Here is a 14,488-nt window from a genome sequence, read left to right as displayed (position 1 = left end):
AGGTGTCTAATAAAAGTATCTTGAATCTTAAAAAGAAAAAAGAAATAAAATCTCCAGAAATTTTTTTTTAGTGGTGACTTGGAGACCATTGATTTCCTAACTGTATAAGGAGATGTGGTTCTGTGTGTAGCAATCTGACTTGGTGGAACAAACACCATGCTGTCTGAGGTGTTAGACGTGGCAAAGTAGCATTGTTTAGGACAGTGGTTCCTTTTTTTTTTTTTTTTTTTTAAGGATTTTATTTATTCGACAGGGAGAACAAGCAGGGGGAGTAGCAGAGGGAGATAGAGAAGCAGACTCCCCATTGAGCAGAGAGCCCCATGTGAGGCTCAATCCCAGGACCCTGAGGTCATGACCTGAGCCAAAGGCAGATGCTTAACTGACTGAGCCACCCAGGTGCCCCTAGGACAGTGGTTCCTAAGCCTGAATGATCATTGGAATGAACAGGGGGGAGGTTGTTAACATCACTAGGCTCCCACATCTGTGGATTGTGATTTAAGAGGCCTGGGGTAGGTTCCAGGCATTGATCTAGAAACTCTCTTAGGTAATTCTGATGATCACTGGGGTTGGGAACTAGCTGTAAAACCCTTGAGTTTCAGTTCAAATTCCGCCATATTTTCATTCAGCCAACTAACTAGCTAATCAACCAGCCATTGTGCTGTGTACTGGGCAGAGTGCTGGGGTATAGGGGTTGATAAGACAGTTCTCCCAGCTAAACAATTTATAATGGCTCTGGGCCTCATTTTCTCATCTTGGAATTGGGGTTAGATGAGATTTCAGGTCCTGCCCAGTTCTCACCACCCATGATATTTAATAAACTGAGCCCTTGAACTCCCAAAGTGCCTTTCAACCTCTTTTCGGTTCTTTTTTTTTTTTTTCTTTTTGGTTCTTACTGCCAAGCTGACACTTTCTCATTCCCGTTTTCTACCTTGCCTTAGAAGCAACAGTCTCCACTGCTTGATGTCAGCCTGACTGAAATGCTAAAAGATTTCTTCTCCACTTCTAGAGGCTAATGTACTGAGAAGTTCACAAATGCTTCATCAGGACCCACTTTTTTCTTCATCATGGTAGTCTTACTTACAGAGTTGAAAAAGGGGTGGCTCTCCTTTTGTTTCATGAAAAGCTCTTGTATTTTTCTCCTCTATTGCTGCCAGAGGCCCAGTGGAGCTAGATATAAAGCTCCAAAGACAAGTAAATATGGGGCAAATCTGGACCCCTCAAAGCAAAGGGGTTGAACGGAGGGTGAGAGCACATTTTCTCAGCAACAGGATGGGATTGGGAGTGGGGTGGAGAAAAGAGTTGGGAAATCTGAACTAAAGTCAGACTTTAGTGCAGAGTGAAGCCTAAAACAATGTGCCACTTTTTAAAGGGTTTTTCACTCAGTGGCTCCTTGTGAACTTGAAACTTTCAAAATATAGAGAGAATGGAATTTACAGTTTTCTTTAGAAGCCTTTCTATACTCTATGGAAGTTACTGTTTGTTGGCATCATTAGGGTAAAGCTGATGCCACTTAGGATCAAAGAGATTGTCATTCATTCACAAGGGTCTGAAAATTTCAGGTCTCATCAGAGTGAGCCTTGAAGGTTGTTGTATCAGTGAGTGTCTTGTCACTCTTCCCTAGGGAAGGTGAAAGGAGAGGTCAGGAACCCCCTGAATTTTTAGGCTTGGCTCACTCAGATGGTTCCAGAGGTCATCGTTTAATATAGGTCAGTTAGGAAGGTGGTAAAAAGCCTAGTCTAAAGGACAATTGTCCTAGACCCAGGGATGGTAGCATTTTGGGGATGTGAAACTAGTGTTGCCAGATCTTTGAAATTTTTCCCACTAAAGATCCAGAATTTTTTATGGTAGAGACAATTCAAATTATATCTACGCACATACCCCAACAGCCTTTGAAGCTAGTCCTACAGTAGCCCAATTTCTGCTTGTTACTCTCATAAAAGACTTATAAGCCTTTGGATATTTGGAAGTAAGTTGAGGGAGTGTACACACACAAACACAACCCCCCAAAAGGTTGTATCTGTTCTTCATGTTTCTTGTGATGGAATTCAGTTAAGGAAGCTTGAGGTTGGCAAGCAGGGCATGATATCTAGTCTAGCTAATCATGCTGAGGTACCGTGTGAAGATGTGGAATCTGACTTAGATGCAGCAGGACTGTTTCTCTTTCTCTTGCTCTCTTTTTCTTCTTTTTTCTCTCTCTGTCTGCCTGCCTCTTAAAGATTTTGAGAGAGAAAAAGATAGTGAGAGAGGACAAGCAAGTGACAGGGAGAAGGAAAAGCAGACTCCCCCCTGAGCAGGGAGCCTGGCATGGGGCTCGATCTCAGAACTCTGGGATCATAACCTGAGCCAAAGGCAGATACTTAATGGACTGAGCCACTCAGGTGTCCCAGGACTGTTTCTCAAGTAGCCTTTCTGTTCAGCACGGTGAATGGTGCTCTTGGGAGCTGTATAGTAGAAAAGCTGCATAACTGTAATGGTTTAATATCAGGGCATCTCCACATGGAGGTTCCTTTAACTGGCAATGGGTGTTTGATTGTGGACACTATTGCTTTCTCCTATCCTGTGGCCCTTAAGCTCAGGGCTAGGCTTCTTTTCTTTTCCTTTCTTTTCTTTCTTTTCTTTCCTTTCTTTTCTTTTCTTTTCTTTTTTTTCTTTTCTTTTCTCTCTCTCTTTTTTTTTTTTTTTTTTTGAGACAGTGCATGAGCAAGCAGAGGAGAGGGGAAGAAGGAGAGGAAGAGAGTGAATCTTAAGCAGGCTTCATGTCCAGCACAGAGCCTGATTCAGAGCTCAATCTCACAACCCTGAGATCATGACCTGAGCCAAAATCAGAAGTAGGGTGAGCCAACTGAGCCACCCATGCTCCCCAGGGCTAGGTTCTTTTAATGCTTTCTGTTTCCCTGACAAATTAACATCTTCCTTTTGTTCCCAAGGTGTGCTTTCTGCAGATCCCTCTAACTTTGACTTACAAAGTCGGGTGTAAATCACATAAGTCCTCTTCTTCCAACCTATTTGTACTTTGGGCTAAGGGTGAGACTTTAAATTCTGAATGGCAGAAGAAATTAGGGTGGCCTTTACATTGGGTGTGATGACTTAAATTTTTTCCCCAGTGTTTTTTGGTTTTTATGGAGATCTGAAAAAATTTTTAGATACAGCTAGTGTAAGATTTAATATCTTGCCACTAAGTCAAAATGTGAGACATATCTCCCACAGCTGCATAACTTTTATGTCTTATTTTTTTAGAAAAGCATTTATGTCCTTCCTATATTTTAATTGCATTACCAAATCAAGTGGGCACCATGTTTGTTTCCATTGGTGTCCTGAAAAACCAAATATTATATTGTAGTTGGATAATATGTAATGAATTTGATAGATTATTTATAAAGAAGTAGAGCAGAGTCACAGGTGATTGTGTAGTATGCTGGGACTAGTGAGGGTCTGTTGCTACTACCCCTGCAGTGAAGGTACTGACTCCCAGAATCTGGATATGGGGTAGGCTGGGTAGAAGTGGCTGATGACCAGTCTGTGGTGGCCTTGCAGAGGAAGAGCCAGAGAGATATTCCAACCTCATTCTCTTTCCTACTGTCTGGTCTCTCTCTTGACCAAACCCAACTGGAAGCTTGTCAGTGTCACAGGGTAGAAAGTGTTGAGAGTGGGTATGGAGTAACAAATGGAAGCTATCTAGATCAACATTTAAAAGCTCATAGACTTCCAGATAGTCATGAGATGACAGTTTGCTCTGGAGTCAGGTAGTAGTTAGCATTTCCATATTGGAGCATTCAAACTGAAACTATTCAAAAGAACCATTTGAATAAATAATATTAAGGGAATGCAATTCCTTGCAAGGGATTAGATGTATGATTGTCATCAAGTTCAACAAATACTTAGTGAATCTTTACCATATTCCTGGTATTATGGCCATCTTTTCTATGAGCCTTACTAATGTTACTATAATAGAGGGCAAGATTAAATGATCCTTACGTTAGTAGCAGCTGGAGCTATCTTTCCTTTGTAAAGTTGCTTGGATGAGAGGTTGTCCCTCTGCCCTTCATATGTTGGAGACAGTGATTCATATCACCCTACCTTTGTATTGTTATATTCTGTAGGAGGATAGTTTCCAGAAGCAAACAAACTAATCTTTTTAACAGCTCAATTGTTGTGCAAGTTTTAAATTATGGAACAGACAACATTAAAGTTGCAGTTACAGGAGCGCATGGGCGGCTCAGTCAGTCAAGCACCTGACTCTTGATTTTCACCTCAGGTCATGATCTCAGGGTCATGAGATCAAGCCCCCTGTTGGGCTCAGTGCTGGATGTGGAGCTTGCTTGAGATTCTCTTTTCACCTTTCCCTGGCCTCCACCCTCCTATCCCCTTTCTTAAAAAAAAAAAAAAAAGTTGCAGTTACAGTTTCCTCCTTGTACAAAGGGGATTAAATGAGATAATGCATGTATTTGACCTTTTTAAAAGACCTTAATGAAGGTTAACCAATTTTGAAATAAGAGGAAACCCATCCATCTCGCTATTCTCAAAATTCAATGTTTTCATGTTTCCTCAGTGTTTTCATCCTTAACCATGTGCATATATAATTTCTACATGTTAAGAGGTTTTTTTATTTGCAAATGAAAGAATCCCACAGTTCAAGTAGGCTTAGGTATGATACCATAAGACCATTGTTTCCATTTCTTTCTCTCAAGAGGTCTCCCCTTCTCCAGAGGTCTCCATCTCCAGAAAAAGAGCTTTTGGTGTTTGGTGTCTGGGTGTGCATCCTATCATGAGGACCTCCCTGTCATCACTTCACAGAAACGGAAATACCTCCTGAAGACCCGTCTATCACATAGAATCATGCAGGGGGTTAGAACTTCAACACAGGAATTTTGGGGGGATGCAATTCACTCTACAGCACTGGACTTTGCAGACAGAGATCTTTTCCCCAAACTATCAAACAAAAGTTATTTCCTTTTGGACTAACCTCAATCAGTCATGGTAGCCAGAGACTACTCTAACTGATTAGCAGAGTTTTTGCCCACAACTGATAGAATCATGGTAGCAAGGAGTTGGGGTGGGGGTGGGGGTATGATATGATGTGGGTTGGCTTGTTTTGGGGTTGAGGGAAATTCTGTCCAAGCAGTGTGGCTGCTAAATAAGATGGGAGGGGAAGAATGGCATTAACAGTGTGAATTAGATTTAACTCACCTATTCCCCTATCACTGGCTAGTCAGCTTGTTTTCAGTGATAGATATCTGTTTAGTAACATAACTAAATTGAATTTCAAAATTTCTCACGAATGTGTATTAATGTTAGGTTTTCAGAATTTTTGTCTGACATACCCCTCAGTGGTTGCTGCATAACGGTCAAAAGCTACTACTACTGAAACCAAGGGTTCCAGAAAATTCATATTCCTATAACAATGGAGCCTTGCTTCCATACTAGTATCCCCTAAAGAAACTCAGTCGTGGCATGATTTTTGAGCTGCTTTTCTCAGGCCACATTGCTCCAAAACATTTTCATGTATTGGTATGTTACTGTCAAAGCCAAAGACTGTAACCTTTGGTCTTCTCAAGGAAGGAAAGAATATCTAAAAATCAGTTATTTATGGGTTCTTAAATAATGAATCAGGTCCTGAGCGTTGGGTTGGTCACAATTAAGATGGAAAGACTGATCTATGCTTATGTTGAGGAAACTGAACTTTAATTCTTAAGTTTCTATTTTTATCATTCCATCATAAATATTATACATAATTTTCTTAAAAATTTAAATGGAGCCTCTGCTATGTAATCAGTGTCATGCTAGATATACAGAGTTGTTAGGGACTCTAAGTGGAAGAACAAGACTAATCACATAGAAATAATGGCAAACCAGCTCTATCCTAACTGTGTGATAAAAGAAGATTGAAACAACGGATACTTAGAGGAAGAAAGATCCCAGAGGATTGAGCTTTCATGTGGGCTTCGTGGCGGTAATGGCACGTGAACTGGGCTCTGAAAGATGTGTAGGATCTGAACAGGAAAAGAAACTGGAAGAGCGTTTGTGAAGGGCTGGGAATAAGTACTGGTATTGTGGTGTGTGTTGGGATCCCTGAGAAGTCCAAGCAGAGAGAGTCACGTATGGGAAAGGAAGATGGACAGTTCTCTATTGTGTCTCCTCCCATCCCAAAATTTATTTTCTTGGCTTTCAGCTGCTTAAAACAAAAAGCAACAACATGTGAACCATGGAGTTTGGAATCCTTTTAGAGTGTTCCTGCTCAATGGACATGTTTTTGTTGGTTGATTCCTTAGGCATTTGTTTATGTGGTTAGAGGCACAGCTTACTAAGGATTGCAGATGGCACCCCATTCTCCTAGTGGGGGGGCTCTGTCCTCTGCTGAAATTCAGTCCTGAGTCTAATTGAAAATGCTACAGGCTAGAACGGGAGGGGAATGAAGAAACCAGGAATGAAATGCAGAAGGGGAAGGCAGGTAGAGTCTGAAACTGACAATTTTATACATTCTGAAGCAAACCCATAGTTTTGGGTCAAATTAAAGTAAGTATTTTCCTTGTCAGTACTCAGGAGAATATAAGCTTTGGAAATATTGAAACATGGCACATTTATTGTGATTCTTCTTGTTGGATTTCCTCAAAGCATAATAAAATATGTAAGTGTGTATATATGTAGATTCTTGTCAACTTTATTAGAAAATGTGAATTTTAATTTACCAAAGAATCATTTTTCATGTTTACTGCTTGAAATTTTGGATTTAGATATGTGTATCTTATTACCTTCTGGAGACATCTATTTATCCTGAAAAATGTCTTAAAAGGGATAATGTAGGTGTTTGCATCTTAATAATTCTGGTTCAATGTTATTTCTTTGAGTTCTTTGATTTACTGTCCAATGGAAAACAAAGTCTGATATTCTAAACAAATGAATGGTCAATAAAATTCTGACATTTTTGTTGGAATTCTGTGAAGTTCGCATCTGGATTGTAATTGAAAGTAAAATATTTTGTGAGGGAAAAATTGCTGCATCTCTTATTCAGTAGAGGAATAGGTGATTATTCTTTACATTTAAAATAGGCAAAAACTTGGGGTGCCTGGGTGGCTCAGTTGGTTAAGCATCCTGGGATCATGCCCCACATCATGCTCCCTGTTTGGTGGGGAGTCTACTTCTCTCTCTCACCTGCCCCCTGCCTCGTGCTCACTCACTTGCCCTCTCAAATACATAAATCTTTTTTTCCTTCCTCTTCCAAAGATTTTATTTATTTGTTCATGAGGGACACACAGAGAGAGGCAGAGACATAGGCAGAGGGAGACATAGGCAGAGGAAGAAGCAGGCTCCCTCTGGGGAGCCCGATGTGGGACTTGATCTCAGGACTCTAGGATCATGACCTGAGCTGAAGGCAGATGCTCAACTGCTGAGCCACCCAAGAGTCCCTCAAATACATCAATCTTAAAAAAAAAAATAGGCAAAACTTTCCTACAGTCAGGTTGATTGTTATGTACTCCATTTACACAGATGTCGTTCAGTTATGATAATGGCTCGTTTATTTGATCATTAGTGAATTTTTAACCAGTGACCTTTAACCTCGTATGGAATTGCTGAACATGACCTTGGGGGCTTTTCCAAAGGTGCCTACTTTTCTAATTGTCAATTGTCTTAACCTGGTATTTAAGGCTTTCTTATTCCTTCCTTCTCTCCTTCTTCTGACTCTGCTCTTTATTAGAGTAGCTCCCATCTTTGGCTTCTTTTATTTCATTTTTCTTTAAACTCTATCCCACAGTAGCACTACAGGATTTAAATATATTTATTTTTATTTTTAAAGATTTATTTATTTTAGAGAGAGTGAGAGAGGGCAAGTAAGGGGAAGGGCAGGGAAAGAGAAAGAGAGAGCATCCTCAAGCAGACTCCATGCTGAGAGTGTAGCCTGATCCTAGGACCCTGAGATCATGACCTCAGCCAGAAAAAAATCAAGAGTCAGGCGCTTAACCAACTGAGCCACCTAAGTGCCCCGGGTTTAAGTATCTTTAAAACACACTTCTTTTTTATTCACTTACTATTGGTTGTGGGTCTGGGAGACCCTTCCTAGGGTTGGCTTAATGATAGAGGCCTCTCTGATCTTGCGGCATGCCTCATGTATTTGCATGGAGAGGGTACAGGTGAGCTAATGGAGCATTTCATTGTCAGCTGAAGTGTTTTGGCTCTGAAATGACAGCATCACTGTCACTCACATTGAATTGGCCAGAATTAGTCACATGACCAAAAGGTAAAAGAAGCAGAGACATAGTCCTCCTGTGAGTCTAAACCTCAGTGTCACCACCTAGAAAGAAAAATCTACAGCATTTGGTATAGCCATAGATCAGGAAAATGTCCTCCAATAAGTCAGCTGATGTTGGAGCCACAGAGGTTGGAAGATTTCAGTCCCCTTAAAAGGACCTTAGGTTTTCCATGAATACTCTTTCTCTGATTCTGTGTGGCTGGGCCATCTGAAATAATGGTCCAAGTTTAAAGGAAGGCAGCTACCTCATGGAAAATGCATGAAGGACAAAAGAAACTATTCCTAACAGCTTTGAGAGACCTGGTTGTGGTAATGAGGGTGCGGGTGTGACAATTATTTATCAGGATCCCATCTGGTGGGGTTCACCAAGGGCAGAGATCTGGCGTTTTGATCTTTCCCTTAATGCTATTTTTCCAAGGGAAGCATTGATGCTGCCATCGATAGAGCAATCAGAAAGGCCAGCACGTCTTTGGGCTTGTTGGTGGAGAGATTGCCTGCCCTCGGCAGTTGAATCAATTCTCTGCCACACAGGCATTGGTAATTAATGAAGTTCAAAATAACCAGTAGAAAGAAATGGAGTCAAGCTTCACCTTCTAGCAGGACTGGCACCAGCTGGTAGCCGTGCACCACTTCTGGGGGCTCCTAGGAGTAGTTCATGGACTGCATGTCACTAATAGCCCTCTGCAGTAGGGGTCCCTTGTCTGTTTCTGCAGTGACAAGTATTGGCAGTCCGTGGCAATGGTGAGGCTTTCTGGTTTCTAGTGGAGAGGTCCCTGTATCAGCACTGTCTTTGTTTGGAAGTGTGTAAAGAGTGATAGCCCTTATCATCTGAGGGGAGGCAAGATGCGATGTGGGGATGTGGAACAGATTGTAATAGAAACCGAGATACTTGGGACACCTGGGTGGCTCAGGGCATGATCCTGGGTCCTGGGATTGAGTCCTAGAGGAGCCTCCTTCTTCCTCTGCCTGTGTCTCTGCCTCTCTCTCTTTCTCTCTGTGTTTCTCATGAATGAATAAATAAAATCTTAAAAAAAAAAAAAAAAAAGGAAACCGAGATACTTGGTTTTCATATGGACTCCTGTACAAAGTAACTCTGAGAACCCGGGCATGTCACTTCATTTTTGTTGGACCTCTTTCATTAACAAAAGCACTGCCCCTATTGGATGATTTACAAGAAAGGGCAAATGCTGGGAAAATATGCAGATCTGGATGTCTTTCTCTTTGCAAAATAATACATTTTATTATAGAACATTTGGGAAAATAGGAAAAAGCACAAGTAAAAATTTAACATGAAAATCCTGAAAACCAAACACGATGCTGCCACAGAGAGGTCTCCCGTTAACAAATGGGTGTATATCTTTCCAAGAGTTTTATGATTTACTCTTTCCATAAGAAGCACATCTTTTTGAAGTGTTACATGTTTGTAAGTGGGCATACAGCAAGTCATGGAATGGTACTTGTAAAACCAATGCCCTGTGTAAGGTCCTTTGGTGGTGGTCAGTTTTGTCTTGCTTTGGTGGCAATTGACAACTTTTTTTTTTTTAAAAGATTTTATTTATTTATTCATGAGAGAGGCAGAGACACAGGCAGAGGGAGGAGTAGGCTCCCTGTGGGGATCCTGATGTGGGACTCGATCCCAGGATCACGGGATCACTACCTGAGATGAAGGTAGGTGCTCAACCACTGGGCCACCCTGGTATCCTGAGATCGGCAACTTCTTGTCTGTTGTTAATCAGTTATATGGTTTGGGTGGATTTTCCTTCTCTTTTCCTCTCTCCCCTCAAACCTACTCAGTGTGACCGAATGCCCTTGGCCACAGTGATTTGTACATGAGTGAGCAAGGAACCTAAGTTAATGCAGTTGGAATGAACCTCAGTACTTGTGTTCTATGACTGAGTAAAGTGAAAAATCTCCCTGCTTCTAGAACAGCTGCAGCCATTTTTTTCCTCTTTCTTTCTTTTCTTTCTTTCTTTCTTTCTTTCTTTCTTTCTTTCTTTCTTTCTTTCTTCTTTCTTTCTTTCTTTCTTTCTTTCTTTCTTTCTTTCTTCTTTCTTTCTTTCTTTCTTTCTTTCTTTCTTTTTCTTTCTTTCTTTCTTTCTTTCTTTCTTTCTTTCTTTCTTTCTTTCTTTCTTTCTTTCTTTTTCTTTCTTCCTTCCTTCCTTCCTTCCTTCCTTCCTTCCTTCCTTCCTTCCTTCCTTTCTTTCTTTCTTTCTTTCTTTCTTTCTTTCTTTCTTTCTTTCTTTCTTTCTTTCTTTCTTAAGTCCTGCTAAAGCCAAATTAAGGACAAAGTTAGCACATGGAAAAAGGCAGAGCCAGGGAGAGTGGTGGAAAATGAAGCTGAGTGCACATCAAACTATAGTGGAGACTCAAAGTACTCCTGGGCCTCGTTGTACGTGAATGAGCAGATTACTTAATTACTGAACCCAGTTCGAGTGGATGTTCCTGATGCTTGAAACCAAAAATCTGCTAGGTGCCACAGGCATCTTAGATGGCACTAGGATAGCATACCACATTAAATCGTTCTGTATGCCCATGACTTTTTCCTTTGCATGTATTTTAGTATAATTATGGAATTGGGGGGGTGTGGTTGCATAGATCCCCCTGAATTTCTTTTTATGCTTTTTGTGTTCCCCTGGCTTTGATGTGCTCACTGCCAACAGAAGGTACCTGAAGCTCCTTCTAACACAAACTGCTCTGGGACTGCCTGGATTTCCCCAGACAGCTGGAGGGACTATGGTGCCTGGACATCACTCTGGTGCAGTCCTGAAGCAGCGGCTGGTGGGAGAGAGAGTAGGAACGCCCAGCTCCTCTGCCCCGGCTCTGAGGCACGCGTGGCACATCCTAGTTCCCCGAGGGACCTGGGTGGAGCTACCTTCTCTGTAGGACCTGCTGGGCAGGTACCTCTCCATGGCCTCCTCTCTGTCCCGTACCCCCAATCTCTTGCTAGTCTTCCCCAGGGAGCACATGTGTGATAAACCCCAGGGGCCAGGTCCTCATCTCTGGGTCTGCTCCTGGACCACACAGTCTCAGCCAGCTTGTGAACAAGATTCAGGCTTTTGAGTGAGTTGGCTTTTAGTTAAGATGATGAAGGGCCACCACAACAGCTAGGCTGGTCAGATGGTGTGGTGGTCTGGTCCAGGACATTGGATCTCTGGTCTCTCCATCAGCAGATGGAAAAGGAAGGGGCTTCGAGGCTCTGACTGTGGTCTGCTCAATGTGCTTCTGTGCAATTCTGAAACTGGCTTTGGGTCGCTGAATGAATGTGGTGGCGCTTACTTCCTTGAGGAAGCTGAATATTATCCTGTCTCTCAGAGCTCAATATTATGGTCTTTTTTTTTGCTGAAGTCTCAATCCCCTTCATTTAATTTCATCCCATTTTCCATAGTTACAGTCTCTTGCCCAACCCTAAAAACTCCTTTTATTCAGTGCTAACCATTCATATATAATAAAAGAAGAGTTGTTCTTGCATTAGGACACTCCAGAGTCTCCCAGTGGGAGTGGGAGTGGAGGTGGGGGTGGGGGGTAGGGTAATGGCATATTAAGTCCTGCAAGGGGCTTCTCTCTTCTGGTTGGGAAGCATCAGCCCCCCACCCCACCCCATGCCCCTCAATATGCTTTTGGATTGGTTATGTTAGCATTATTTTTGATGCCTCTCTACCCTTCATAAATACTTTACATTTGTCCTTCCAAAGCCTCTTGCCAGTTTTTTCCCTGGCTTTTCCATTGTCACTACTTGAGTCGAATCTCATACCATTTATTAAGGATGGAATTGTACCCCCTCCCCAATCTATATGTTGACGCCTTTCATCCTCAAAGTGACTGCATTTGAAGATATAGGGATTCTAAAAGAAGTGATGAAGTTCAGTGAGGGCCTACAGGAGGAAAGCCCATGTGAGGACACAACGAGAGAGGGGGTGCCATTCGCAAGCCAAGGAAAAAAGAGGAAAGCAACCTTGCTGGCCCCTTGATTTCTGACTTCAAGCCTCCCCTGGAACTTTGAGAGAGTAAATTTCCATGGCTGAGGCCCCCTCCTCCATGGTATCCTGTTAGGGTTGTCTTAGCAGACCAATACACCAATTTATACTGGGATTTCCCCACCCCCACTAGGAGTACAGAATCAACAATAGTCGCCTTGTATGCTGGTGTCCAGTCCATTCTGGTTTTATTTCTTATAGCATCACGTACATCTTACACTTAAATCCTTGCATAATGCATCTGTGTGGCCTGGTAAAGCTTAAATGCTTTAGCTGGACATTCAGGGTCTCTGTACCCCTCTGTCTCCCTTCTGGCATCTTCTTTCTCTACTTCCCAGGCTGAACTCCATGTTCCAGTCTCTTCCCAGTCCCCCAAATATGCCCACTCCCTCTATGGCCCTGTTGGAATTTCATCCAGTTCGCATGCAGGCTGTCCACATCCATCTGTTCTTTAGGCTCATCCAGATCCCGACATCGTCCTGCTGCCTTCCCTCCACCTCTACATTCTCCAGTCGTTCTTGTGTGTTACACTTGGATCTATACTGAATGCTTGGGTTTTAAGTGTTGTGTGCTCCCTGTCCGGGTAGATGCCTGGAGCGTGCTGCTTTCAGCTCTGCCCCCACCTGGACACCCGGAGCACAGGTAGAATAAACACTCGTGAGCCAGTGAGTGACTGAACAGCACTGTTCACAGGCAGCAGCCGCGTGGCTTCCACAGACCAAGTTGGGCCTCAGATCGAACTCTGTGTGGGGTAGATGGGTAAAAGCCCAAGGTGGTGATTGTATAGCTGCCATTTAATCTGAAGCCAAGTTGCTTAGGTCTTGGGCATGTGTCACTTTGAGACTGGACTCCTCCCAACTGACGACACATGTAATGAATGGAGAGAGAAATGGTTCATGTATTGGTAGCAGGAGATCCCTGCCCCAACTTATATGTCCAGGTTTTCTTGTTGCCACTGTGAGGCAGAGTCAGTACTTTGTGGAAACTTAACAGATAGAGCCGATGCTCTAGGCCACTGGGGACTAGGATCTCCAGTGGATGAGAATCTTCCCCACAGGCCTAGTGTCGGGCTATAAATAATACCTTCAGGGCGTACCCTGAGAATATAGACAGGAAGTGACTTTATCTTGGTATATACATGAGTCTGTGTTCTTTGGGGGCGCCTGGGTGGCTCAGTGGTTAAGCATCTGCCTTTGACTCAGAGCGTGATCCCAGGGTCCTGGGATCGAGTCCTGCATTGGGTTCCATGTACGGAGCCTGTTTCTCCTCTGCCTATGTCTTTGCCTCTCTCTGTGTGTCTCTCATGAATAAATAAGTAACATCTGAAAAAAAAAGTCTGTGTTCTTTGTATAAAGGTCCCTTCATTTAGAGAAGAAGCCTGCTCCAAATTCCCCTCCTGAACTAGAAAGTTGTCCTTCATGAGACTAACAGAGGTTATACGTTAACGCTGAAATGCAAGAAGCACACTGGCTTTTGTAAAAGCATGTCACATGCCAAACGCTGTTAGAGGTGGGGAAAAAACCCACAAAAACAAATCAAGTGTGGGGTTTCCCAAATTATAATCACTTAGCTCATGAAATGAGAATAAAAAATAAATACATATATTTTAGGAGTCTTCCAGTAAGGACCGGAAAACCTGTGAGACAAATTCTAAAAGAGCTGTACTGCTTGTGAATAATTTTCTTTTTTTTTTTTTTTTTTTTTTTTTTTTTTTAACCAGAAGTGGTGGTTTGATGTACTGCTAAGGTCTTCTTGGCAATGCCCACGGGAATTCAGTATATGAGATTCCACACCAGATGGAATGAGAATCCATTTCATCTGTCATCAGTCCTTCTGGACAGTTCCAGAAGGATTGAAACCTTGGCAGCAAGCATTGAGTGTTGCTTGTATGTGGGGGCAGGTCATCGTTGTGACCCCCTCCTCGAGCCTTTCTGTAGCAGTGATACCCAAGAAACCAGAGGGCTGGTAGGCATTTAACATCTGTTTTCATGTCTGGTAGAGCAAGACCTAATATAAAAGCATCCATCTTTGTTTCCCCTTTGGTTTAATTTCCAGAATGGTGCATATGCCATTCTTGAGGGAACCTCTGCGGCCACTCACTCCCCTTGTGTAGCCCTCTGTCTTATCTTAAATGGAGCTTAAGAGCATCCTTGAGACCCTCCCACAGAGTTGATGACCAGGCCTTGGAATCATCCCGATTCACAGCCCCTTGGCTTTACCTAGCTCTTCAGAAACTCCTGTCCAGGGTGTTAACCTCCCTGAGGATGGG

General features: G+C 42.6%; 1 non-coding gene across 1 annotated transcript; it reads right to left on the bottom strand.

The window, feature by feature from the left end:
- Positions 1-13,827: 13,827 nt before the first annotated feature.
- On the bottom strand, positions 13,828-13,889 carry LOC112645720 (U7 small nuclear RNA). Its single transcript, XR_003127213.1, has one exon. It is a non-coding gene; the product is annotated as a U7 small nuclear RNA (small nuclear RNA).
- Between the last annotated feature and the right edge of the window lie 599 nt (positions 13,890-14,488).

This window comes from Canis lupus, chromosome 1 (assembly GCF_003254725.2).
Source record: "Canis lupus dingo isolate Sandy chromosome 1, ASM325472v2, whole genome shotgun sequence".
NCBI classification, from domain to species: domain Eukaryota; kingdom Metazoa; phylum Chordata; class Mammalia; order Carnivora; family Canidae; genus Canis; species Canis lupus.
This window is presented reverse-complemented; position numbering and strand designations above follow the sequence as displayed.